A 26,364-nucleotide genomic window follows, 5' to 3' on the forward strand; every position below is an offset into this window, starting at 1 on the left:
AAATTTCAAACAAAAAATATCTGTTTATACTGTCATTGTGCTGTATATTCAAGTACCATTTAATTAATCCGTACATCTGCAGACAAAATTTACTTTATTTGTGATAACTGAAGTTCGTAAGGAGAGTTCATTTTGAAACTTATCACTAATTTACAATATTAGACAAAATTCCAATCTTAACGAATTTATATCTTTATAAGATTTAACGCATATTTTAAATATGGAAGAAATGTTTAAATTAATGTAATCTAAATTCTTTCGCCACGAGCTCAAACTACTTTATGATATAATTATCTTTTAATGGAATTAAAATAGAACTATTTTGATAGTCTTAAATATTTTAGATTAGAAAATAACTAAAATCAGCTTAAAAAATCTATTGCACACTAAGGTTTAAGTTGGTCAACGTTTACGTTCGGTTAAATTATAAATATAATATTTTCAATGAACGCGAAGTTTCAGATCTCATATTGAAAATTCCTGAAATACAATATTAAAAAATGCTTCCTTTACTTCATAAACAGATCCCTGAATTTAATATTTGGTTCAACTTGATTAGATACATTTACTATATTTAATTTAAATTTTTAGATGTCTTGTACTGTGTTGATAAATTAAAACTGGCAGAGATTTTAACTATGTAATTTTGCTTCGTTGAGAACTCGCTTGTTATGAGCTAGCTTAAAGCTAGAAAACCGTGGAAAATAAATTGAAATAACTAAATTCTTAAGTAAAATCAGTAAGAAGTGAATTCTTTAATTGTTAAAAATCATTAAAATTAACTTCCGGAAACTGAACTGGACTGTATTTGGGAAAAAAATAAATTTAGTTACTATTAACAATAACATACTAAAATTAATAAATTTAATTATATAATCAAAGTAAGAATTAATTTTACGGAGAAAAGTTTATTTTCTGGAATTAAACGAAAGATGAAATTCCAGGGCTATTTCATCCCATGTTTTATTCCACTTATAAATAATTACTCCGATAAAAATTTTTCATAATCTGGAAGTTCCCAACACTATTCTCATACCTGAAGCCATATTGCACTAAATTTTATTAAATTTCGTATTAAAAGTATTGCGCTATTTTAAACTACATTGGAATAAATATTTCTTTTGCATTGCTTGATTTGCATCTAAAAAAGTACTTACTGTTACACATTTGCACTACTTATATAGACTGTATATACATCCTTGTATACTTTATACAAAAAACTAATTAAAACATCTCATAGCATATTATTTGCGAGGTAATAAATTTGTCTAGTTTCATATTCTGGGGTCTACAAAAATACAAATTTCTAGAAATCAGTATAAATTTATAAAAGCCTAGCATGCACTAGAACATAAAATAGCCTTAAGGACTTTCTTTTGTTTCACTTTTCGGGCCTGCTATAGGTTTTTAGACGCAGTAGTGACCAGATGCCTGATGTTTGAATTAGTTGTAGACCCCCCTCATGTTACTGATAACACTCCTAAATACTTTTCGGTGTTAAGATTATTAGTATTAATGCTAGTGTTTAGTAAAAGTCAATGTTATTAGCATCAAAGTATTTAGCAGTGTATCATCAGTGTTGCTGATACCAGTTTGAAATAACTGCATCAAAGTCATCTACTTACTGTAACAACTGGTTTTACAAGGTACTTCATTTTAGTACTCACCGTTTCAGTAGCTTCACATTAAATTTTTATAAGATTAAAAAGCACATTGTATCGTCGCTTTACAAGCAATGCGAAAGAAATAAAATATTCCAACGTAAATAAAAATAATTTAGATTTCATGAATACCATATTGGAAGAAATATTGAGTCTTATACAGTTTCTTCCTAATTTTAAGAATTATTAAACTAGTTTCTCAAATTTTTATTCCCGATAAAATAGCAATATTTATTTCACTTTTTAAAATTAAATCCTCTTAAATTGCTTTTAATTTACAATAATAGACAAGAAAAATACAATTACACTTTTAAAAGTGATAAATCAAAAAAAAAAAAAATCTGTAAAAACTAAGTTGTGCGTATTTAGGAGAGAAAATATTAAATATTTCACTTAAAAACATTTTCCCCCACATACTCATCTTAAAACTGAGCCTGAATTTTTACTTCACAAAATTTAAAACTAAAACGCTTAGACTTTTTTTCTGAAAGTGATTACATTAAATTAGAATTATTGAATTTTGTATCACCGAAAAGGAATTAATTTCCTCCCTGACCTCTGAAATTTTTTTTGTTGCCGAAATTAAGAAAACAGATTACGAGGTGTTCAGTGTCATATGCAATGTTTAATTATGGGCTGAATCTAATGTAAGTTATAGTTGTTGTTTTATTTATATTTGTGTGCATGCATCCTTAGAAACCAAGCAATAAGTAAAATTACACTTTAAACGAAACATAAAGACCGAAAATTAAAATGCACCATTTAATAAGTAAATTTCAAAGATTAAATTCATTGAAAATGAATTTGGATATAGAGCTTTAAGAATTTCATTGTTGAGAGTAACATGACGTCCAGTTTGAATAATGCAATTTATTCTGTTTTAAATTAAAACTATTCAAGTTAATCTATACTAATTTAACTGGATTCATGAATATTTAATGATTAAGAATATTTAATGATTAATTGTATGTATATATTGTTTGCTTCAAAAAGAAACAAATATTCAATCCAGTTTACCACTCATTGTAATTTTACACTATGTAGAACATTGGTTCTCAACGGGGGCGATACCGCCCCCCTGGGGGCGCTGGGAGTATGCTGAGGGGCGGTGAACTTGTTTTGGGCAGTAGGGGGGCGTTGGGTATGTTTTGGGTGGTAGGGGGCGATGAGCATGTTTTGTCATTCAAATTTTAAACTTAGAAATAAAATTATTAAATTAAGATTTATTTAATAAATAAAATTAATCTAAAATTAATATTAAGGAGAAAAAAATTAAATTAATATAATAAATAAAGATTATCCGATACACCATTTGTACCAGCAATAAAACGAACTTATACGGCACCTATTCTTCGATCCGAACCAACACACCTCAGCGCATGAGTCTGTACCTTTTGCCTTTGACTTATTCAAGCCATTTGGTGAAAATTGAAGTCATTGCGCTTTCAGAATGAATTTTTGATTTGACCCGTGTTTCTTATAATGGTTTTTCTTAGCTTCATTACAGTTTTTTCCCCTGTCACCAACAATGTTGGTTAATAAAAAGAGGTGTCATCAATACAGTGCCACATACTTGAAGTTGGGATTTGTTCAATCACTGTTGAACTCTCAACTACCCATGTGTTTACTTAGTAATAAAGTTTTATCTAATGAGGTAATGAAATCTTACCGTTATCAGGAGCATATGCAAAAAACTTATCCTGACAAACAAAATAAAGATTTGACATTTTTCATGAACATCTTCTTTCACGCTTCTGAAGGCACCTTCGGTCTCTGGGTTACTAGCAATCTCATCACGAAAATGCGACGATGGTTTTATAACTTCTTATAATATATCAAAATTTATTGCTAAATCTGGGAAAGCTCATACCATCGGAGCAGAGTTGATACTGCCTTTTTGTCCAGGAAGTTTTAGAAACAGTTTTACACCATCCAGTCACATCCATTGTAATAAAAAAATATCCCGTAAGCAACGATACAGTGCGGCGACGAAATGATGAATTGGCTGAAGACGCTGAAATTTCTTTACGCAAACTTTTGATATCCAACGAATTTTCCCTTCAAGTTGATAAATCAACCTTGCCAGATAATGTAGGCTTTACTGTAAGCATAGGTCCGGTTAGTAAAGGTAGGAAAAATTATTCAAAAGATGCTTTTTGCAAGAAGCTTGATTGTAGATATCAAAGGTAAATCTATTTCTAATACTTTCAAAGATTATTTTAAAGAGAAAAACATTCCTCTTGAGAATATTATGTCTATTACCACTGATAGGCTCCTGCAATGGTGAGTCGACTTTGCTCTTTTGGAAGGGAAGTTACCAGATATCTTAGCTGTTCACTGCGTGATTCACAGAAAGCATTTAGTAGGGGAAAATCTCAGCAACCGTTTGCATCAATCATTGCAATATGCCATATCTGCTGTGAACAAAATTCATAGAAATGCTCTCTACGATTGATTATTCAGACAGCTGTGAAAGAAAATCGATAAAGAATTCAATCACTTGCCGATACTTCGCTGGCTTTCCAAAAGCTTCTGTCCCCAAGACAAATTTTATGATGGTTTTTCTTTGATGGACCAACATGAATATGATGGTAACCATCATGAATTTCCATCAAAAACCATCATATTTTATGATGGTACCAACAAGACTGACCATCACCTCATATTAGGAATTGGAACAAATTTATGTTGGACCAACATGAACAAAACCACCATAGCATGATGGTATTTTCCGTTAGTCCAACAAATAAATCCATCAAGAACCAACATGGTTTGATGGTAGTTTTTGATAGCCCAACCTAAAAATTAATCAGGAACCAACATATGTTGTTGGTCTCAACTTATATTCCATCTTAATTCCTGATGGTACCAACAAGACTGACCATCACCTCATATTAGGAATTGGAACAAATTTATGTTGGGCCAACATAGACAAAACCAACATAGTTTGATGGTGTTTTTCAATGGTCCAACAAAAAATCCATTAAGAACCAACATAGTTTGATGGTATTTTTTGATGGTCCGACAAAAAAATTTATCAGGAACCAACATATTTTGATGGAATTTTTCAATGGTCCAACAAAAAAAAATCCATCAAAAACCAACATGGTTTGATGGTATTTTTTGATGGTCCAACAAAAAAATTTATCAGGAACCAACATATTTTGATGGTATTTTTCAATAATCCAACAAAACAATCCATCAAAAACCAACATGGTTTGATGGTATTTTTTGATGGTCCAACACAAAAAATAATCAGGAACCAACATATTTTGTTGGTTTCCAACTTACATTCCATCAAAAACCAGCTTAATTTCTGCTGCCACCATCAAGACTGACCATCACCCCATGTTAGAAAACCTACGTGTGTTGATGGTTTCCAACTTAATGTCACAAAAAAAACCATTTTATTCTTTGGTACCATCAATATAGACCATCACTTCATATTAGAATTTGGAACAACCTATATTGAACAGATATGAGCTAATCCAACTTTGCTCCATGGTTTAACAAAACACAAATGAACGAATTCCAACAACAATCATACTAATTCTTGATGATCATACTATTCTACTAATTCTTGAAGACTAGCCATTACCCATATTTTAGCTTGTTTGTTGGTACATAAAAAACTAATATATATTGCTGTTTTCATTATGGTGAACCACTAAGTACATCGTAAACAAAATTGGCTGGTTACAACCATAACTTTTCGCCACAATCCATGTATTTTTTAATAAGCATGATTCGAACATCTTTATGTTAGTCCAATTTACATTTGAAAATAATATATAAAAAAAATTTTTGGTATGGAATACTATGTCAATATCGGCTATGATTATGTAGAAGTTTCATTATAATATTGAAATTAAATTAAGCAAAATTAAAGCTTGAGACTCTAATCATTTGGCGGACCCTAACTTACAGAAAGTTTTTTCCTACATTTAAAACAAGATAGCATTCCATAATTTATTTTTAATTTAACATTAAGATTGAAGAGGAAAAAAAATTTCCTATAGTTTATAAGTACAATTTACAAAAAATATATAATAGATTTCAAAAAATAGAATTTTAATAAATAAAGACAAACATGTAAATTGAAAACATTTATTTAAATACATTTAATACATTTATAGTACTTTTAATAATTTTTTTACACATATAATCTACAAAAGTATTTGACATACATAAATGTTGAATTTCAATATACAATATTGATGAACTTTATTCCCATAAATTCTCGAATTATAACTGCAAAATAAAAAAATCAAATTAAAACACATTAGATAAACAAATGACAGTAGCTGTTTGCTTATTTTTATGCTGAAAATAATAACAGGTCTGCCAGCTTATACGCATTTTAAAAAATATTTTATAAAGTGGTGGACATTTAAAAATCAAAGCTTTAAAAATTTTTGTTAAATTTGCCAACAGCCTTAAAACAAAAGACCTAGAACAAAATCTCATTGCAAATGAATGAATTCATGAGAATTGGCATGGAAAATTGGCTAAAATAAATAGAAAATAATATCCTAAACCATAAACTTATGTAGCACTAGAATAAATATTTGAAAAAAAGCGTAGAAAGTTGACAGTCCTGTAATAATAATGAAAACATATAAAATAAATATAGTCCTGGGAGAAAATATTGCATAATTTTTAACACTAGAAAAACTGAACATTGCTGTATACCTTAAAAAGACTGAGGGGGTTAGTGATTAGACATCCAAAATCTTAATATAATTATTTAATAAAAATATATTATAGGCTTGATCATTGAAATTCTGTGGTATTTCATTCTAATTAGTTAATGAAAATATTTGATTAAACTAAACACTGTATTCTTAACATGTTTCTATATTGCTAAGGCATGAATGATTAAATAAGCACTTAAATTGGAACAATTTATGGAAGGTCAGAAATACTCAGCACTTTCAGTAAGTTAGTGTTTGAATGAACAAGTACAGCATCTCTTTAATTTTTTTTCAATCCTAACTTATTGGAAATTCTCTCCTAAAACCAAAAGTAAAATTGTTTTCTTTTGCCAAATGTTTACTTATTTAGTTATTAAACATTTTAACTAAAAAAAGGCCTCTGTAAGTAATGCAATCAAAAACGATTCCTGATTCGTTATGAGGCCACATGTGCTGCCTCCATCTGCTAAGGCTATTTTAGTTTTGATATCACTTACATCATACCATTCTAACACCTTTTTTTTTACTGAACTAAAAAATCTTAAATATTCAGAACTAGAAAATTTTGTCAACTATTAACAATGTTTCAGTGGGTACCGTTGAATTTTAACATTATAAAAATACATTATATCAAACCCACATTTTCATTCAGCTACATAAGGGCAAAATTTATAATACAGATAGTTATCGATCATGTGAAATAGTAGGATTTAATCACAAAAAATCAAATGAAAGCTAGAATGTATTGGCTTTCATAGCACAGCCATTGTAAATGAACGGCAGATGGACAAGTGTGGTATAATAAAATTATGTTTACGGAAAGTACATGTTTTTTGCGCAAAAAAAACTTTACAAATGGTACAAGTAAAGTAATAAAATGTTTTTTGGGAGTTTCAAGGAATTCTGAATGCATGAAGAATTAAATTATAAAAAAAAAGACTGTAATTGTCTATTATAGAGAAACCAAAAAAAAAAAAAAGAAAGGGGTTAATTTGGCTTCTTTTGTCTTTCTAGTGTTAAATTTATAAGGGAAAATTGTTTTAAGGCAAAGAAGTAATCAGTAAACAAAACAATTAGAAGTTTAACAGTAGAAAAATATGATTTCTCTCTTATTCAAAAATAAATAAATAAAATTACTACAAAATAAATTATACATTAACTATTCTTCAATAAATATTAGCAATTAGGAAAAATTATTTTCGATGGAAAAAATAAAATATAATATTTAAGCTTTTACAACTGTGTAAACCTTTAAATATTTTATACTTGTAAGCAATTGAAAACTATAATAAAAATAAACTAAATAATGAAGAATTTAAATGTAGTACCTTATTACAGTTTATTGGAATGTGTTTTAAAGAATAAAAAATTAATAATATAAAGATTTGAAGTCAATTGTCCTATTTTAAATAAGATAGAAATTTAACGGACGAAATGTAATCTTAAAACACATTTCTTAAAAGTTGTTGAATATATGAAAATAATCGGTATAATTATTGCTATTGCTTGGAAGAAAGTTAAAGATTAAACATCAATAAATTACAATTCTACATCTGTTTAATTAAACTGTTGCCCTGCATTAAAATGCCATATACAGTGAAACCTCCAGGAAAGATCACCTCTATGTAGCGATCTCTATTTACAACCACTTTAGGGAGGAAAGGTATTTTTTCCATGGACTTTAGCAGAGACCATAAAAACCTCTCCCAGCAATTAGGCAAAATCTCTGCACAAGATGAGGAAAAGGTCAAGTAAGGAAACACAATAAAATATCAAAACAAATAAGTAGTTTAAAATGTATTCTAAATATTTGCTTGGTTTTTATTTAAAGAATTATTTCTGATGATCTCTCAGATATCTACAACTTCATGTTGTAGTCAAATTGCACTAAAGACGATAATTTAGTAATCAGAGTTGAATGATTTATTTTTGATTAATCAGTAATTTTTGTTGGATTACTTATTTTAAGTATATAAAAAAGTCAATTGGAAAAAACTCAGCATCTCAAACAAACAAATCCCTTCTCATCTTTTGCAGCTGATTTTTATGAAGAAAAAAAAAATTAAATGCTAACTTAAAAACATAATTTTTTATTTATTTAAAAAAACTACACCATACATAGTTGGTACATTTCGTTTCACACATAATTATATTAGAAGGGATAATTTCTATTAATGTAAAATTTTATTCACCCATCCAGTTTTCACGACATCAACACAAGGAACATTTCAATACCAAGAGAATGACAGTCTATAATTAAAATTGTTTGCGAAAAATCATGTAACTTTGAGTCGATGAAGGTAACACCACTAAGAACGACCAACCTCCATTCCCAAGTCCATTTTATCGAGGAACAGAGAATGGTCTCTCCTGAGAGGTTTTCATTGTATAATTATGTCCATTATGTGAGATGCAATTCTTACTAAGTTTGTTAATTTTTGCAAGATTAAATTTCTAACAAATTATGAAGTCTTAGAAATACAAATTCTTAAGTCCATAACAGTAAGCTGGAAAAATGACTTCAATGCTACAAAAATTATTAGTAATAAAATAATAATGTTGTCCTAAACGAAGACTCTAACAAAAAAGCAAACAATCAGTTAACTAAATACAAAATATTCAACTAATTATCTGGTGACAAAATTGTCACTACATTCGACTTTTTCAAGAAAATTTTAAAAGACAAAATAAGTAAAAAAAACTAAAAGCAGTGGTAGTGACAACAGTAAGAAAAAATAGGACACATTAAAAATATTTATTTCCAAAAGAAATGTCATAGGTTTGACTCAGCTTATAATTTCTTTAACAGAATTTTCTTTTTGTTTCTAATGCTACAAAAAACGCACAACATTTTTTTAAAAATCTTAGTTTAAAAATCATTTTAAATACTGAGAAACAAAAACATAATAATTCATTTCTAATAAATTATTAGAAATGAAATGAGGCTTCAGTAACGCTACAGCTTTGGCTCGAACCACTATGTGACTGTGATTTGCAATTTTTTGAAAATTTTCCAAATAACTCTTAATGCTATGCAAAAACTCAAATTAATACTTATGTCAGATATCGAAATTCTGATTCACAAGTACGATGGCGACAAGAAAATTGGAAACCTTATTTTTAAACCTTAATTACTTCAGGTTTTTTTAATTTTTGTAAACAAAGTGCTTTCCAGGATCTAGTATATTTTAGAAAGTTTCGAGTTTGATATTTTTAGATACACAGAAATCACTCCAGATTATGAAATAAAAATAGTTATGAAATAAAAGTTAGACATTATAAAAAGAAGTTTACACATTTAATTGAAGAAAAATTAAAAAAGCTTCTTAATTCTAACTAAATTTTAAAATGAAAATGATTATTTTTTGCACTAACAAAACTTACCCATCCTCTCAAACAGATGAATGGAAACGAAATCCTAATGATCAACAGATTCTACGTTCAAATGTTCCTTTTAACTCATCCAAAGTAATGAACTGAAAAGAAAGTCAATTTATAGAAAAAAATAAATTGCATTTTGTTGCCCTAAATACGAAATACCTTGTTTAGAATGGAATGAACATTTTAAAAGAAATATTTATGTTTACAACAATTTTCAGCAAATTACGCTCGTATAAGGATAATAAAATGGTAATAAATAATCTTAAAATTGTAGTAAATTTTCAGTCACTTTACAGAATATAAACAAAAATGTGAATATGGGTATCGCTATCAGAACATTTGTCCTTCATACAATTGATAAAATAGCAGGAGTGAATTTAAAGTAGTTTAATTGTTAGATACTTTATCTTTAACTGCTTTACATAATATAGATGTGTGCATTGTGGATAACAAAAAAGCTCACATCAAACTATCAAAAAAGATTGGGAAAACAGAAGATCATAACAATAAAATGAAAGAAAAACAAAATTGCTTATTAATGTATAGAGCATCACTAGTGTTGTAGGATACCAGTCTTAAAATTTAGTCTCAAAAGTTACGTGCTCAGCGACTTAATTCTAAGATTCGGGACACAAAGCCTTATTGCAACACTTTGGGCTACCTAAACCCCTTTCGAATCTCAATCTCAGAAGCAGGGCCCGATTAACCTCTGAAAATAGGGGAAGCATAATAGGATTTTGGGGCCCCCCTAACTTGGGCAAAATAAACTTTTGATATTTTTCGCCCATAAACAATACATTTTAAAGAGACGAGAACCATGTGAAAACTATTAGAACCTTAGAAAGGAATACAGAGATCCTATGCAATCATGATGGACCCTTCTTTACGTGCTATATAGTAGCAAAAACATGTTAACAAAATTTAAATATTTCACTAAATTAAATTATAAAATTTCTTGTTGTTATACGAAAGGTTCTTTGCAAGATTAGTCTTTTATTTTACGCCAATTTGTTTACTAGCGGCAAAACAACACAAAATTCTAATTCAGCATAAATTATTGCTACTGCACCAGAAAAATCATACCAAATAATTTTCAAACATGAAACAAGAATATTTTTTGTACTGATAGATATTTGAAAGTCTTGTGTGTTTAGTTCAACAATAAAAAGCAGAGTAAAATTAAATTGAGCACGCTTGATAGAGAAGAAAGATTTTAAAAAAAAATAAGAAAACTCATAGGTTACCATTACATAGGCTTTTTTTTCGCTTTCAAATTCGCAAAATCTTCAATAATATCTGCAAATTGTAACCTATTTGTAATATCACTCTCTATTGCTAAAAGGGCTAAACCACTTAATTTATTATTTGAAAGAGTTGATCTCAACCGATTTTTTATTCTTTTCAATGCAGAAAATGAACGTTCACTAGTGCAGTGCAAAAATAAGAAATTGGGCCCCTAATTTCAGTCATTTGGGGGGCCCCCTAGAATTTTACAGGGGAAGCACTTGCTTTCTGTGCCTTTTCGGTAATCAGGCCCTGCTCAGAAGAGATTATCTCGTGAGATTCAGTCAGACGCATAAACATATGTCTTTCCATGCGACGGAGGTTCAGGATTTTGGAACTTTGCCATATGCACCGAGTGTTTGCGTACGGCAATTGCATTCGCTTCTGAGTGACGATCTTACACCAGAGACTAAATTCAAAAGACTTTCAACAGCATTAATCACAATTATTTTATCCATCATTTTCTATGTTACAAATATCTTTAAGATAACATCAATAAAAAAAATTTTTATTTTAATTCCCACTGTTTATGTTAAAGACCAAGGGACTGTCTAGGTTTTTCTGAGAGGTACCTGTTTCGTGAAAATTTAGATATATTTAGTGAAAATTACAAATTATATTAAAAAATCAACATAAAAATATGGATTATCATTTCGTATGAGACACAAAAACAAAATTTTAAGAAAAAGTATTTTGTGAAACTACTGTTTTTAAGTTGAATTGTTGAAGGTACCCCTGAACGGTAATAAATTTGGCTTGGACAGACCTCTGAAGACAGATAATTTTATCAATGTTTAATTAATATTTATTTTAAACAATGAATCAATTGTTTTCGAAATTGAATCTGAATAAATTAGGGAATAGATAGCGGTTAGATAGAATCTGAATAGATACCGGTTTATTTTTAAGAAAAGGGGTTGATTTATTGGTATCAAAGTTCAGGCAGAGCCTTCAAAAAACGATTAGGGAGAATACTGATGGTAGATGAAATAATAATAGAATTTATGATTTGTCCCCAGCCAATTTATAGCTCGAGTTCCACATAATTTTTTAATAAACATTGCACTTTTACACGAGGTAAAGAATAAAAATAAATGGAGATTTCCGTACCATGATCTGTGGGTATAATCGCCAAGTCTTGAAATTTCCGGGCAGTGTCCCGAGAGAAACAAAAAAAAACATCACTGAAAGGGACCAACTCGAAAGGTATAACTCATAGCTAGGACTGGGCCATTAATCGATATATCGCGACATTTTGATTTAACGCCTGTATCGACAGGCCGATACAGCGACTTTCGTTCCAGGCGATGCATCAGAAATCCGATTTAAGCGTCGAGTAAAGAAGACGAACGATATAGCGATACAAGACACGCAAGGATCTCTTACGTTTCGATGACAACTCGCGCTGGGAAAGACGATGTACGTATCGTTATATTGAAACGGCCTTGATTGCTGAGCGGTAGAATCAGAATCAGTTTTGAGAACATATATCGTGATCTCACATGTTCTTTTCCGCACCTCTTATACTTTTTTTTTCTTCTTTGCCGTGATTTGATCGTTTCTTGTAGATTATTTCAAACTTGGTAATCGCCGTCGTTACCTTGTTCTGAACGTAATCTATTATTGAAAAGAATATATAAAGAAGTGTTTCTGTATTAATTAGGTAAATTTTTTTTTTAAACAAAACTCTTTTTTATTTTTAAATGTGAAAATTAATTTTGATATTATATGTTTAAGTATTATTTTACATTATTAAATTTATTACAAACGGAAATCTAATTTAAGGTGCCCATAAAGAATTAAATTAAAAAGTAGTCAAATTTGTTAGGCTATTTTTTACTTTATTTTAATTTATTAAAGACTTTTTGGATAAAATAATAATTTAATGGGTTTTTATTACTGATTTTAAACTTATAAATCTTTAGTTGTTTTCATTTTTATAAATAAAATTATAACAAAACTTATTCTTCCACGACTTCTTTTTTTTAAATCATTTAGCACTTCGTTTTATTAAAGAGTATAATCATGTTTTTTAATTTTCTTTCAATATTGTCAGTTGAATATATTATCGAATATCATAATTCTTTTGTTTTTATTTTTAAGAAATTAAACCTTACTTTGTTTTTTCGTTCAGAATTCGGTAATTATTCAATTTATCTTTATTATTTATGTGAAATAATAATGACAAAAAATAGTGTTGTTTTAAAAGTGCTTTTTTTGTGTAATTTATTTAGCACTTTGTTTTAAGCATACAAATAATTTTTCACGAACTTATTTTTTGAATTTTCTTTCTATATTGTTAGGTAAATATATTGATAAATTTCAATTTTAATTATATTTTTATTATTTATTTTCAAACTAAGAAATCTTTCGTTATTTGTGCGATCATTTTTAGAAAATATAACATTATTATCTCTCTTAAGTAAAACATATACATCAAATTCATAAATTGATTTAAATCAATCTGAGTATGAAGTTTTGATAGAAATCCGACTTTCTGCGCCTTACAAGTAAATGAATTTCAAAAATACTATATCGCGATGCAAAACTGACGATGCATCACGATATAAAATTTCTTATATCGCCCAGTCCTACTAATAGACATCCCCGGGCAAACATCTACGTGTTATTTTTAAAAACATAAAATCTACTTGGTACCTTGGCAATTGCAGTTGGTACGACAGATCACTATACGGAACTATCCCCGATAAATTATCTAGAAGAAAAGGTACTGAAAATATAATAATTAAAAGAATAAATAATTTTATAAAAACTTACGTGATTGCAACCCTCACGAGGGTGAACAGTCAACAAACAATAAGAAGTTGAGCTGATATTTTGCTGCTCACCCCAAACGCAAAATTTGAAAAGAACACTTAAGTACCATTCACACTGCACTCCTGATTGCGATTGACGCAGGGTCGAATGTATATTGTGAGAAATTAAAGTATACTCTGGAATTTTAACAAAGCAATATAAAATGTTTTTTTTTTAATTCATTTTCTATTAAAATACCTTTCAGGGTTCGATCCTTGACTCAGCCAAGACCCTCCGAGAGTACATGCCATGTAAAATCGGAGGAATCGAAAGTCTTGTATTCGGTCTCTTAGCTATACCATGGGTACAGGGATATAAAGAAAATTTATAATCTGAAAATCCTATCATTAGATCGAAAGTTATTCAGAGTTATTTTGTGTGTTTACATCACCATCAAAATACTTAAATAATAAATTTAATAAGTATTTTTTAAGTTTTTACCTACTCCTTAGCAACTTTAAAATTCAATATATTAATCATTGCAATTACTAAATATTATTTCATTTATATAATAGTTCGGGATAGCCTAGTTGGCAAGGTGCTGGACTCACGGTCGTGAGAACGGGAATTTGAATCCATCCTTCGAAGACTCCCCGTGTAATAAATGGTGACAGTTGAAAGTTAAATCTGTTGGGTCACAAAGTTCTCCATGATCTCATAACAGATTAAATCTCTGGGGTGGGGGGGGGGGGGGTACTGGAATGGAGATTGATCGCTCTCTGGTTCAGGTCAAAATTAGGATCCGTGAATGAATGATTGGATTTATGAATGGGTTCCGCCATATAAATGGGTGTGATGTATGGGTGTGGCAGAAGTTAAATTCTAGGCCCTAGATTGTGTGACTGGAAAACAAGTACAATCACACAGCCCTTACTTTAATGACCTACGACAACCAAAGCAATATATATAATAATTTTTATTTATTATAATAGTAAATTTCCACGCCGTTGTAAAATATTACTAGAATATGCACGATTTAAGAAAAAGTACAAATAACGGCTTTTGTTCCTCTCATTTAATCTATCACTCGTTTACTTAAATCCACGAATCGTTCTAATTTCTGTGAATACGTATAATTTTTTCTAAATTGAAGATCTACCTCAATGTTATTATATTTAATAACTATTTATTTTTAACCTTAAATAGAACTTTTATACAAATTGCAGAATTTCTAAAAAAATTTATCTTATTTAAATCCTCTAAATTTAATTATTTCTGATATGTTACTTTACTGTTTTGTATTTTTTAAAAACGCCATAATGTTATTAATTGCAATAACCACATGTTAAATAATTTAAATCACAAGTCTTAACCTTTCAGTAACCAGACAATGCTGAAGTAGTGCACGTGTACATAAAAATTTAATCTATCACTAGTGTACCTATATGAATGAATCTTTCTTAACTTAATCCTGACATGTAGCTTTATTATTTTCTGCATTTAAACCTCACCTTTACGATATTAATTGCAGTTACTATCAATTTTTAACCTTTAGCAACATATTACTACATTTTTAGCATTTAAAAGTACAACTTTCAACCCCATTGTTAAGTATCATAAGAATATGTTCGAATATACCGCACGTGTGAATAAAACTAACGCACGTGTGAATCTTTTTTAACTTAATTAATCCTGATATATAGCCTCCTTGATTTGTGTTTCTAAAATTCACCATAATGTTTTGAATTGCAACTACCATTTATGCAAATGGTAATTAAATTGCAATTACCAAACCATGCTCATAATTTAATCTCGCAGTCGTATACCCATATGAATAAATCTTTTTTGATCATATTAATACTAATATGTATCCTTATTGTTTTTCTGAATTTAAATTTACCTTATAGATATTAATTGCAGTTAATATAAATTTTAAACCCTTAACAACATATTACTATGATTTTTGCTATTAAAATTACAACTTTCGACCCTATCGTGAAGTTTCATAAAAATATGTTCGACTATACCGCACGTGTGAATAAAAACTTTATCTTCTTTGAATCTCTGTTAATTTAATTAATCCTGATATGTAGCCTTCTTGTTTGGTGTTTCTAATATTCTCCATAATGTTATGAATTGCAATAACCATTTATTTTAAACCCTTCGTTATAATTTCACCACATGTTTGATCATTTAAACCACAACCTTTAAGCATTCAATAAAATGCCGCGAGACTATGCTCAAATACTACACGTGCTCATAATTTCTCAATCGTGTACCCATATGAGTGAATCTTTTTTAATCTCATCAATATTGATATGAAGCCTTATTATTTTCTGAATTTAAAATTCAAATTAATGTTATCAATTGCAGTTACTATTAATTTTTAACCTTTAACAACATATTACTACATTTTTTGCAATTAAAACCACAAATTTCTACCATATTGCAAAATATCACAAGACTATATTCGACTATAACTCACGCGAATAAAAATTTTATCTTATTTAAATTTTTCTTAATTAAGTTAAACCCGACGTGTGCCTCATTGTTTTGTGTTTCTAAATAGCAATAACCATTTATTTTTTAACTTTCATAAGAATACTTTCACCACATATTTAGTAATTTAAATAACAACTTTAAACCTTTCAGTAAAATGTCACACACAAAGCTCAAGCAGTTCACGTGCACATAAAAATTTTATGAATGAATATTTCTTAACTTTATTAGTCCTGATATAAGGCCTAATTGTTCTATATTTCTCAAATTCACCTTAATGAAAATAATTATTGCTATTATTTGCAATAACTATTTTTTACCAACAATTTCCATCATATTTCGATGGCTGTTGTTGGTTCATCATTAGTAAACATACCATGCTGATTTACCATCATAAGGGAAATACAACATATTCCATCATAATATGATGGTTATTGTAGGGCCAACATTAATATACGTAACTTGTTGGTTGACCATCATAAATATAAACCAACAATTTCCATCGTATTTTGATGGCTCTTGTTGGTCCATCAATAATAAACGTAACATGTTGGTTGACCATCATAAAGGGAATACAACATATTCCATCTTAGTATGATGTCCCGCAGTGGACTAGTCCCGCAGTGGACTGATCGTTAAGACACGGTTCCCAGCAGATCACCGAAGTCAAGCATCACTGGCAGCGTTCAGTGTGCGGGTGGGTGACCACTTGGATCAGTCTGCGTAGGGACCGAGGGTGTGCGGTATTGGTCCTCGTTAAACTGTGCTACCGTAAAGTGCTCGACTTCGCGCGCAGGTCGTCGGGCTACCGAAGCGGGGGTGCCATCCCTTCCGCAGAGGATCAAAATTGTGATGGCATGTCTTCGGATCATCCTCCGGGATGTTTCCCAGACCGTCGCCAATAGCCCATTGTGCAGCTCTAGTGCGACGTAAAGTAACAACAACTTAGTATGATGGTTATTGTTGGGGCAACATTAACATACATAACATGTTGGTTGACCATCATAAATATAAACCAACAATTTCCATCATATTTTGATGGATCTTGTTGGTCCATCAATAATAAACGTTACATGTTGGTTGACCATCATAAAGGGAATACAGCACATTCCATCATAATATGATGGTTATTGTTGGGCCAACATTAACATACATAACATGTTGGTTGACCATCATAAATATAAACCAACAATTTCCATCATATTTTGATGGATATTGTTGGTCCATCAATAATAAGCGTTACATGTTGGTTGACCATCATAAAGGGAATACAGCACATTCCATCATAATATGATGGTTATTGTTGGGCCAACATTATCATACATAACATGTTGGTTGACCATCATAAATGTAAACCAACAATTTCCATCATATTTTGATGGATCTTGTTGGTCCATCAATAATAAACGTTACATGTTGGTTGACCATCATAAAGGGAATACAGCACATTCCATCATAATATGATGGTTATTGTTGGGCCAACATTAACATACATAACATGTTGGTTGACCATCATAAATATAAACCAACAATTTCCATCATATTTTGATGGTGCTGTTGGTCCATCAATAGTAAACATACCATGTTGGTTGACCATCATAAAGGGAGTACAACATATTCCATCATAATATGATGGTTATTGTTGGGCCAACATTAATATACATAACTTGTTGGTAGACCATCATAAATGTAAACCAACAATTTCCATCATATTTTGATGACTGTTGTTGGTCCATCAATAGTAAACATACCGTGTTGGTTGACCATCATAAAGGGAATACAACATATTCCATCATAATATGATGGTTACTGTTGGTCCATGAAAAATCCAACATTACTTGATGGTTTACCATCATAGCAATACAGCAACATTTTCCATCTTGCTATGTTGGAATTTGTTGGTCCATCAAAAACCAACAAACCATGATGGAAATTGTTGTATGATGGTGCCCATCAAAACATGTTGGACCATCAAGAATCTTGTTGAAACCAACATAAACCATCAAAATCCTTTGATGGTACCATCATAAATTTTGTCTTGGGTCTCAATAGGTATTGGAATCTTTTCGACTCTATGCTTGAGTTCCTCGAAAACAGATGTAGCTCTGAGAGACAGATTGCTGGAATTTAAGAAAGACTTTGACAGATTTATCTGTAAAATTTAAGGGTGATAATTTACATCTTCAAGGCAACGAGCTCAATTTGATCCCTACAAAATCAGTTATTTCTGCCTTTCTAAAAAAACTCATTTCGTGGAAGCAGAATTTTGGTTGGAATGAGTTCAGCCAAGTAGGAGAAATTCACTCTGATGACGCACAAGAATATTGTCAACACCTTGAATCTTTGCACATGAACTTTTCTGACCGTTTTAAAGATGTTTTGTTCTCTAGAAGTGCCTCAATGGGTTTATGGGTTCTGAACCCTTTTGTGAATATTGAAACAACAGAGGTTCAGATTTACGAGGAATTGGTTGAACTTTTAACTAAGTAAACTTTGAAAGGATGATCGTCTCACAGAATTTTTGCTTAAAGGTAACATCAGTCGTCTCTATCCTGGACTGTAGACTATCATTAAACATTTTTTAATTGCCTCCCCTTCCCCCTAGCTTGTCGAACGTGGAATCAATGTTACAGATCTTATCACAAAAAGGTGAAATCTACTCAAAATTGTGCAACGAGGGGATTAGCGCCTTCATCTCACTAAAAGTATTGAGCCGATCGTTAAGAAATTGATTCTGAACCATTAAGTACAATCATCCCACTAGCATAGTTACTTGAATGTTTCGCTGATACTACTTTTTAGTGCTAAAAATCATTTTGGTGGTTTTTTTTTAATTATCTAATTGAGAATAAATTATTTTTTTAAGCATAGGTTTCTTTGTTGTATTTTTTTCATTAAACGTATTTATTTTTATTATAACAAATAGACTGCAATTACCTGCCGCGAGAAAATTATCGAGTTAATGAGCGCATTATATTTTTTAAAGAGACCAAACAAATTTAAAGCGTAAAGAAATTAAGATTTTGCTTATAATTCAGCACACCTCCCTGCGTTCCCATGTTCTAAACAACTGCATTTTCACGAAGGGGGGCGTTAAAATGTTTTTTGCTCCTTAAGGGGGCGGCAACGTTAAAAAGGTTGAGAATCTATGATGTAGAAGGAAAGGAATAGATTCTAGAGCTTTCATACACTTCAGTTAACACAAACAGTATTTTATAACTTTATTTTGAAAAAATAAATACTACAACGTCTAGATACGTTATAGTTTTGTTCAGTATAATTCATACGCAGGAGATTTTCATAGATTCATTGAAAAATTAATTTCTTAACAAATTTTTTTTGTAATAATGCGTAAACAGCTAAACTACTTTAATAATTAGCGTGTGAAAGCAGTCGCAAAGTGATCTGTAGATATGAATATAACATGTTTATTAGTGAAAGATATTTTTTTCTTTTAAAAGGCTTAAAAATTTGCACAGACTCTTATAGTATGAAAAACTAATCAAGTATTTCTTAAAAACTTCCTGAAATATTTGGTTTGATAGAAATTTCAATAGGAACCCAAAATCATAATTTAACACAAAATTAAATTTTTTTGAGGCTGGAAAGTATTGATAACTATTTGAGGAAACTAGTTTTTGAATAATTATGCTGCAAAAAATTTGCGTATAGAATAACAAAAGTATGTCAATGCTCGGTTGCTTTTTCATTAAAATTTATTAGGTTTTATTTTAAATTATTTCTGACATATAACAAAGTATTAAATTCTATTACGATATTCAAACTTATACAAGACGAGGTGACTATTCCGTAACAAACCATATGACATCCGACACTATCATTGTAAAATTAAAGATTTGGTATATTTACCATATTAATGATTATCCCTAGAACGTGGAGTATACATATAATTTACTGCATTGTTTTGAAAAGTAACTGTCAACTCTCAAAATCTATCGCAGTTTTGAAACATGCAGTAAATCTGTTATTTATCCGTTTAATTTGACGAAGTTGTAATTTTTTTTTTTAAATAAAATTGTGAGGGATTTAGAATTTTAAAATATATGAAGATTTGTTGAATGCATTAAAAGTTCGCAAGTATTATATTCTATGAATGCTGCTTCGAGTTTACTAGTAGCGATACACAAAATACGAGTAACGTGTAATACCAGAATTAAAATCTCAAGCTCTAAATTTCTAATCGTATAAAAATTTCAATCGAAACCAAGGGATCAAAATATTAGTTTTCTAATTGCTCATAAATATGCTAATAATTTTCTCACGCAATAATCTGTTCTCAAATTATATTTTAAAATTAATTAAAATTACTTTGAAAAAACTAAGTAACAAAACTGCATTTAAAATAAACTTTAAAAAGAGCGGCTAACTTCAAAGCTAGAAAATTTAAGAATTTTGACTTAACATTGTATCATAAAACAGCAAGTAAAATATTGAATATAGCATAATAAAAAGTTACGTTATTGCATAAATCATGCATATCTAACAATGATTATCTAATATTTTTAACAAAACATTTAACTTTGAGAGAATATTGAATAACCTATTGATAAACAAATATCCTGGAAGGATAAAATTCTCTTACTGATAGAAACTGCTTTAAATCCAGTCTTTAATGCGTGGTCCACACAGTCGATAAATCCAGTCTTTAATGCGTGGTCCACACAGTCGATAAATCCAGTCTTTAATGCGTGGTCCACACAGTCGATAAATCCAGTCTTTAATGCGTGGTCCACACAGTCGATAAATCCAGTCTTTAATGCGTGGTCCACACAGTCGATAAATCCAGTCTTTAATGCGTGGTCCACACAGTCGATAAATCCAGTCTTTAATGCGTGGTCCACACAGTCGATAAATCCAGTCTTTAATGCGTGGTCCACACAGTCGATAAATCCAGTCTTTAATGCGTGGTCCACACAGTCGATAAATCCAGTCTTTAATGCGTGGTCCACACAGTCGATAAATCCAGTCTTTAATGCGTGGTCCACACAGTCGATAAATCCAGTCTTTAATGCGTGGTCCACACAGTCGATAAATCCAGTCTTTAATGCGTGGTCCACACAGTCGATAAATCCAGTCTTTAATGCGTGGTCCACACAGTCGATAAATCCAGTCTTTAATGCGTGGTCCACACAGTCGATAAATCCAGTCTTTAATGCGTGGTCCACACAGTCGATAAATCCAGTCTTAATTCGTGGCTCTAATTACTGTAGATGCAATTGCTAATTAACCTATAATGATACAGAAATATTTAGAATTTTAAATTTCATATAAATTTAAAAATATTCATTTACGGTAAAGCAAAATACCTAATTATTCAGACTTTAACTTTCTAACTTTTTCATTGTTTAGACACTATCGCATTAATTAATGTGTTCTCGACAGTGAATGCGTACTTATTTTTTACGAATGTAGGTTCACTGGAAAATATAATTTATTTCAAATATTTTGTTTATAAACAGCACTTATGTTATTGAATTAAAAATAAAGTTGTTTTGGTTATTTATTTATTAACATTTAAACGTAATGCTTACCGAACTTCATTATATATCATTCGGCATGTTTGAAACACTTCCGTTTGAAAAACAGAATATAAATTTAAATAAATTCACTCATCCAATTGTTAAAAATATTACAATTTCTAAGTAACCGCTTTTGCTAATCCAAACAGAGTAAATTAGTTTTATTATTATTATCATCATTTTTTTGAACAAAACTTACATAAAAAAATATTAAACTGCATATTAAAATTGATTGTAACTTTTGAAATTAAAAGGCTACAATTTCTTTGAAAATTTAAAAATAGTAAATTTTGAATAAACGAAAATCCTTAACAGCTGCATATTTTGTTCTACACTACTAAATATTCTATCAAGCTACTAAGATAAACTTACCAAAAACAGCTGAAGCTGCCGTAACTTCAATTCCAAAAATCTAGAAGGTTATTCGTAAGAGAGTATTGAGATAACCATACTCTGTTAGCTAACTTTTAAACAAGGAGCACGCTTTGAGGCAGCTGGATAGCTTAAATAGACTTTCATCCCATGGTCACAGTTATATTACTTGTGTTGGTCATTATTAGCAAAATATAATTTAGAAGCGACGCAGTGATCAATAAACTTCTTAAAGTCATTCTCAATAATTTAGATTTATATATTTATTGAAAAGTCGCAGTTATAGTATTGCTATACTAAGAAGATGTAATAGGTACTAGTACAAATTTGTACTTTTTGTACATGAGACTCTCATAAATTCTTAACTATTGGTACGATCCCTTGGGGATTATTCTCGTTTAATTCAGCGTACAAAAAACACACTGGGAACAATACCTCACTAGTCTGTTTAGAAGAAATTCAATTCTACCCCACAAAAGAACCCTTTTGCTTAAAAAAAGGAGGGACGTATAAAGGAAAGTAGGGGAGTTTCTAAGCGAACACATCCAAAATTATACTGGCTGCGGACAGTGTGCCGGTGGGTGACCACTTGGATCAATTCGCGTAGGAACCAAAGGGGTGCGGTATGGGTCCTCGTCAAACTGTTCTACCATAAAGTGCTCGACTTCGCGTGCAGGTTATCGGGCTACCGAAGCAGGGGTACCATCCCCTCTGGAAAGGATCAAAATAGTGATGGCATAACTTTGGATCATCCTCAGGGATGTTTCTGAGACCGTTGCCAATAGCCCATTGCGCAGCTCTAGTGCGTCGTAAATGAACTACAACAACAGCAACAAAATTATCTTCATTAATTTAGATTTTAAATAAGAAGTCCGTATTTTTGCTATCTCGATTTATTTTTCTGTTTTCAACAAACACTTGATGATAGATTGCGATTTGATACCATGAAACTTATAAAATATAAAAAGACACAGATCGGGAGAAGAAGTAATTGATAATTTTTAGAATTTGAGGACTTTTTTTCCTCAAAGTTTTTCAGCAATAAGTATATAAGGTTAGTAATATTGGTTAGGCAACTTGCTACTATACATTTGTCAGCTGTCCATTATTATTTATACCGACGAAAATCGACTTTTGGATTATGCTGATAATCCTTCTGACCTGTTTTAAGCAGAACCTTTACAGTCAATTTAGTCATTGTAAGTACACTATTTTCGTTTTTTAGTGGTCCCGCAGTTTACTGGTAGAACACCGAAGTCAAGCATCACTGACTGCGGTCATTTAGAGGGTGGGTGACCACATTGATAAGCCGGGGGTGTGCGGTACTGATTCTCGTTAAATTGTTCTACCATAAAGTTCTCGAATTCACGAGCAGGTCGTCGGGCTACCAATGCAGGGGAGCCATCCCCTCTGCAGAGCATAAAAATTGCGGAGGCATGTCTTCGGATCATCCTCAGGGATGTTTCCCAAAACGTCGCCAATAGCCCATCGTGCAGCTCTAGTGTCGACGTAAATAAACTACCTACCTACCGTTTTTGAGTGTTGACATAATTTAGCAAATCAGGGGTGCAAATCTACCAACGATTTCAGTTTGTCACCCAACAGCAAAGTCACTAAATTCTATGGCTAAAAAAATACTTCACAAGATTCTTCAATAGTTATTCTAAAAAAAAAAATTCTGCTTTGAATGTATAAATAATTCCAACAAATATTTTAATTTAAGTAAGACTTGTAAGATTTCATTAACTTCTTAATATAGCAATACTAATGATGTCATAGCATCTGAGCATTTTCCCTTTTTATGATACGAAGACAAATCAGACGCATTCGCACTTTTTTGGTACTAAGCTCACAGTTGTCAAATTGATCTTGAGCTCTTTAGTTCCTGCTGCATCACGGTGGATAATGTCGCAGGATCGAGCCCCAAAATTTCAACCGAACTCGAGCACTTACAAATATGCAAGTAACCGAGTGATCTGCATAAAAACTTTAGTTTGAAATATAAAAAATTACACAGCAGTGTCGTGTGTGTCCTATAATTAAACAGTCATGTACTACTTATTCTTTGTTCTCATTGAGTGAATTTGGATTATAAACGTGTGATCCTATTTATTGCAGTTTGGTGCTTCAGTTTTCAGACTTTTCCGTGGCCCAGAATTTTCTGTAGTTAAACTTTAATGCGATACGACTTTTCATTATATAAATCTAAGTTATTAAGAATGACTTGGTACTTCTATAAATTGGAATACAGGTTGAACAATTTAAATAAGTAGATCAGAAAGAAAAAAAAAGAAAATTGAACTTGCTGCCTTTATACTTCGTAACATTTGGCAAAAGAACAATACTCTAATGGCAACTTCAATGAGAAGGTTTTATGCTACGATTCGAATTCTGAACCACTGCATTGCTTCTGAATTATCTTTAGCTAATAATGACCAACACAAGTAATATAACTGTGTCCATGGGATGAAAATCTATATAAGCTCTCCAGCCACCTCGTAGCGTGCTCTACCCAAAAAATCAAGTTGTTCTCTTTAACGAAACTATCCCCATTGTCAAATGCGCAATAATACCTTGGTTTGGTAATAAATAGTAAATTTAATTGGAAAGATCATGTCAAAATAGTTATCAACAAAGCACAAGCAGCCTGCCACAAACTACAAATCCTTCTTCAGAGCCCTAAAATGGAACCCAGACTTAAACGCATACTCTACATCTCAATGATCCGTCCCATCCTAACTTGTGCATCTCCAGTTTGGTGCAGCATCACTTCCCAAAAACTGAAAAGATGCCAGGATCATCCTCCGGGATGTTTCCCAGACCGTGGCCAATAGCCAATTGTGCAGCTCCAGTGCGACGTAAATTAACAACAACAACAACGAAAAGATGCCAGAACAAAATTCTCGGAAAAATAACACAAGCAAGATGGTTTATCCAAAATAAGAACATACATCGCGACCTCAACATAGATTTTTTAGATCATCATATTGCAAACCTAAATAACAAATTTTTTGAAGAAACCATAAATTGCGACACTGCAGGATTCAACGAAATTTTTAATTTTGGAGACATAAATCTCAGGCCGATGGCAGCTTACTATTGTAGTGACGTAATCTTATCCAAAATACAAAATATTTAATTTCCCTTTCACTCCAATTTGCATTCCAATCACCAGAAAGAGCCACCTTAAAGACAGCATTTCAAGACGGATGGGAAAAGGGCCGCTAACGGCCTCAGGCGCCAGATAAAATTTGATGATGATGATAACGTAGCGTGCTCTTAGTTCAAAAGTTTAGCTAACTGAGTAGTGTCATCTCAATACGCTCTTACGAATAACCTTCCAGATTTTAGGAATTTTATCTACGGCAGCTTCAGCTATATTTGGTAAGTTTTATCTTTGTAGCTTTATAGAATTTTTAGCCTCTAGAATTTTTAGTAGTGTAGAATAAAACTTGCATTGTTTTAGAATTTTCTTTTATTAAAAAATTAGTGTTTTTGAATTTTTAAAGAAATTGTGGTATTTTAATTTTTAAAAATTAGATAGGAAATATTAAGCGACCTAAATTTATCTAAAATTTATTGTAATTTTTGTTCCAAGAGTTACAGTTTTAATAAAACTAATGATTGATTATGTTTGCGCTAATAAAAGTTGCGTTTTCAACCATTTGATCACACACTGAATTTAGTTAAATTCATATTCTGTTTCTCTCACGGAATACCAAACGATATTTAATGAAGATTGGTAAGCATTACTTTTAAATGTTCATGAATAAATGGCCTAAACATTTAAAACCAACTTTATTTTTAATTCAAAGTAGAACAGGAAAGTGTGCAGGTGTGGATCGGAATTTTCGAAACTACTGGGGGAGTGTGGGGCATGATGTGGAAGTGGTAGACGGCCGTTCTGCTTTCTCTCCGTGTTTCACACTCTTTCAGCCCTTTCGGAACTTTTCGATTTATGCCTGCAAGTTTCTGCTGTGGAACAATGTCCTCATACTGCGTCGAAAATTTAACGTTAAATCTCAGTGATTGCAGCATTTTCGATAATAGAATATAATTTTAAACTTATTCATTAATGCACACTGCGCAGTAATTTAGAATAACAAAAATTTAATTATGGCAACAATGTAAATAAAATTTGTATAAAATATAAGTTTATTTAAATCTGCTAAATTT

At 30.9% G+C, this 26,364-nt stretch overlaps 2 long non-coding RNA genes across 2 annotated transcripts; both read right to left on the bottom strand.

Annotated features, from left to right (window-relative positions):
• Positions 1-5,754: 5,754 nt before the first annotated feature.
• LOC147803321 (uncharacterized) lies at positions 5,755-13,912 on the bottom strand. Its single transcript, XR_015429036.1, has 3 exons — positions 13,799-13,912; positions 9,740-9,831; positions 5,755-5,912 (listed from the first exon to the last, which is right to left on the bottom strand). It is a non-coding gene; the product is annotated as an uncharacterized LOC147803321 (long non-coding RNA).
• On the bottom strand, positions 5,921-9,733 carry LOC147803322 (uncharacterized). The gene is made up of 2 exons (XR_015429037.1): positions 7,886-9,733; positions 5,921-6,881 (listed from the first exon to the last, which is right to left on the bottom strand). It is a non-coding gene; the product is annotated as an uncharacterized LOC147803322 (long non-coding RNA).
• Positions 13,913-26,364: the final 12,452 nt, after the last annotated feature.

This window comes from Parasteatoda tepidariorum, chromosome 9 (assembly GCF_982258835.1).
Source record: "Parasteatoda tepidariorum strain Cologne lab strain chromosome 9, Ptep-v5.0, whole genome shotgun sequence".
Lineage (NCBI taxonomy): Eukaryota > Metazoa > Arthropoda > Arachnida > Araneae > Theridiidae > Parasteatoda > Parasteatoda tepidariorum.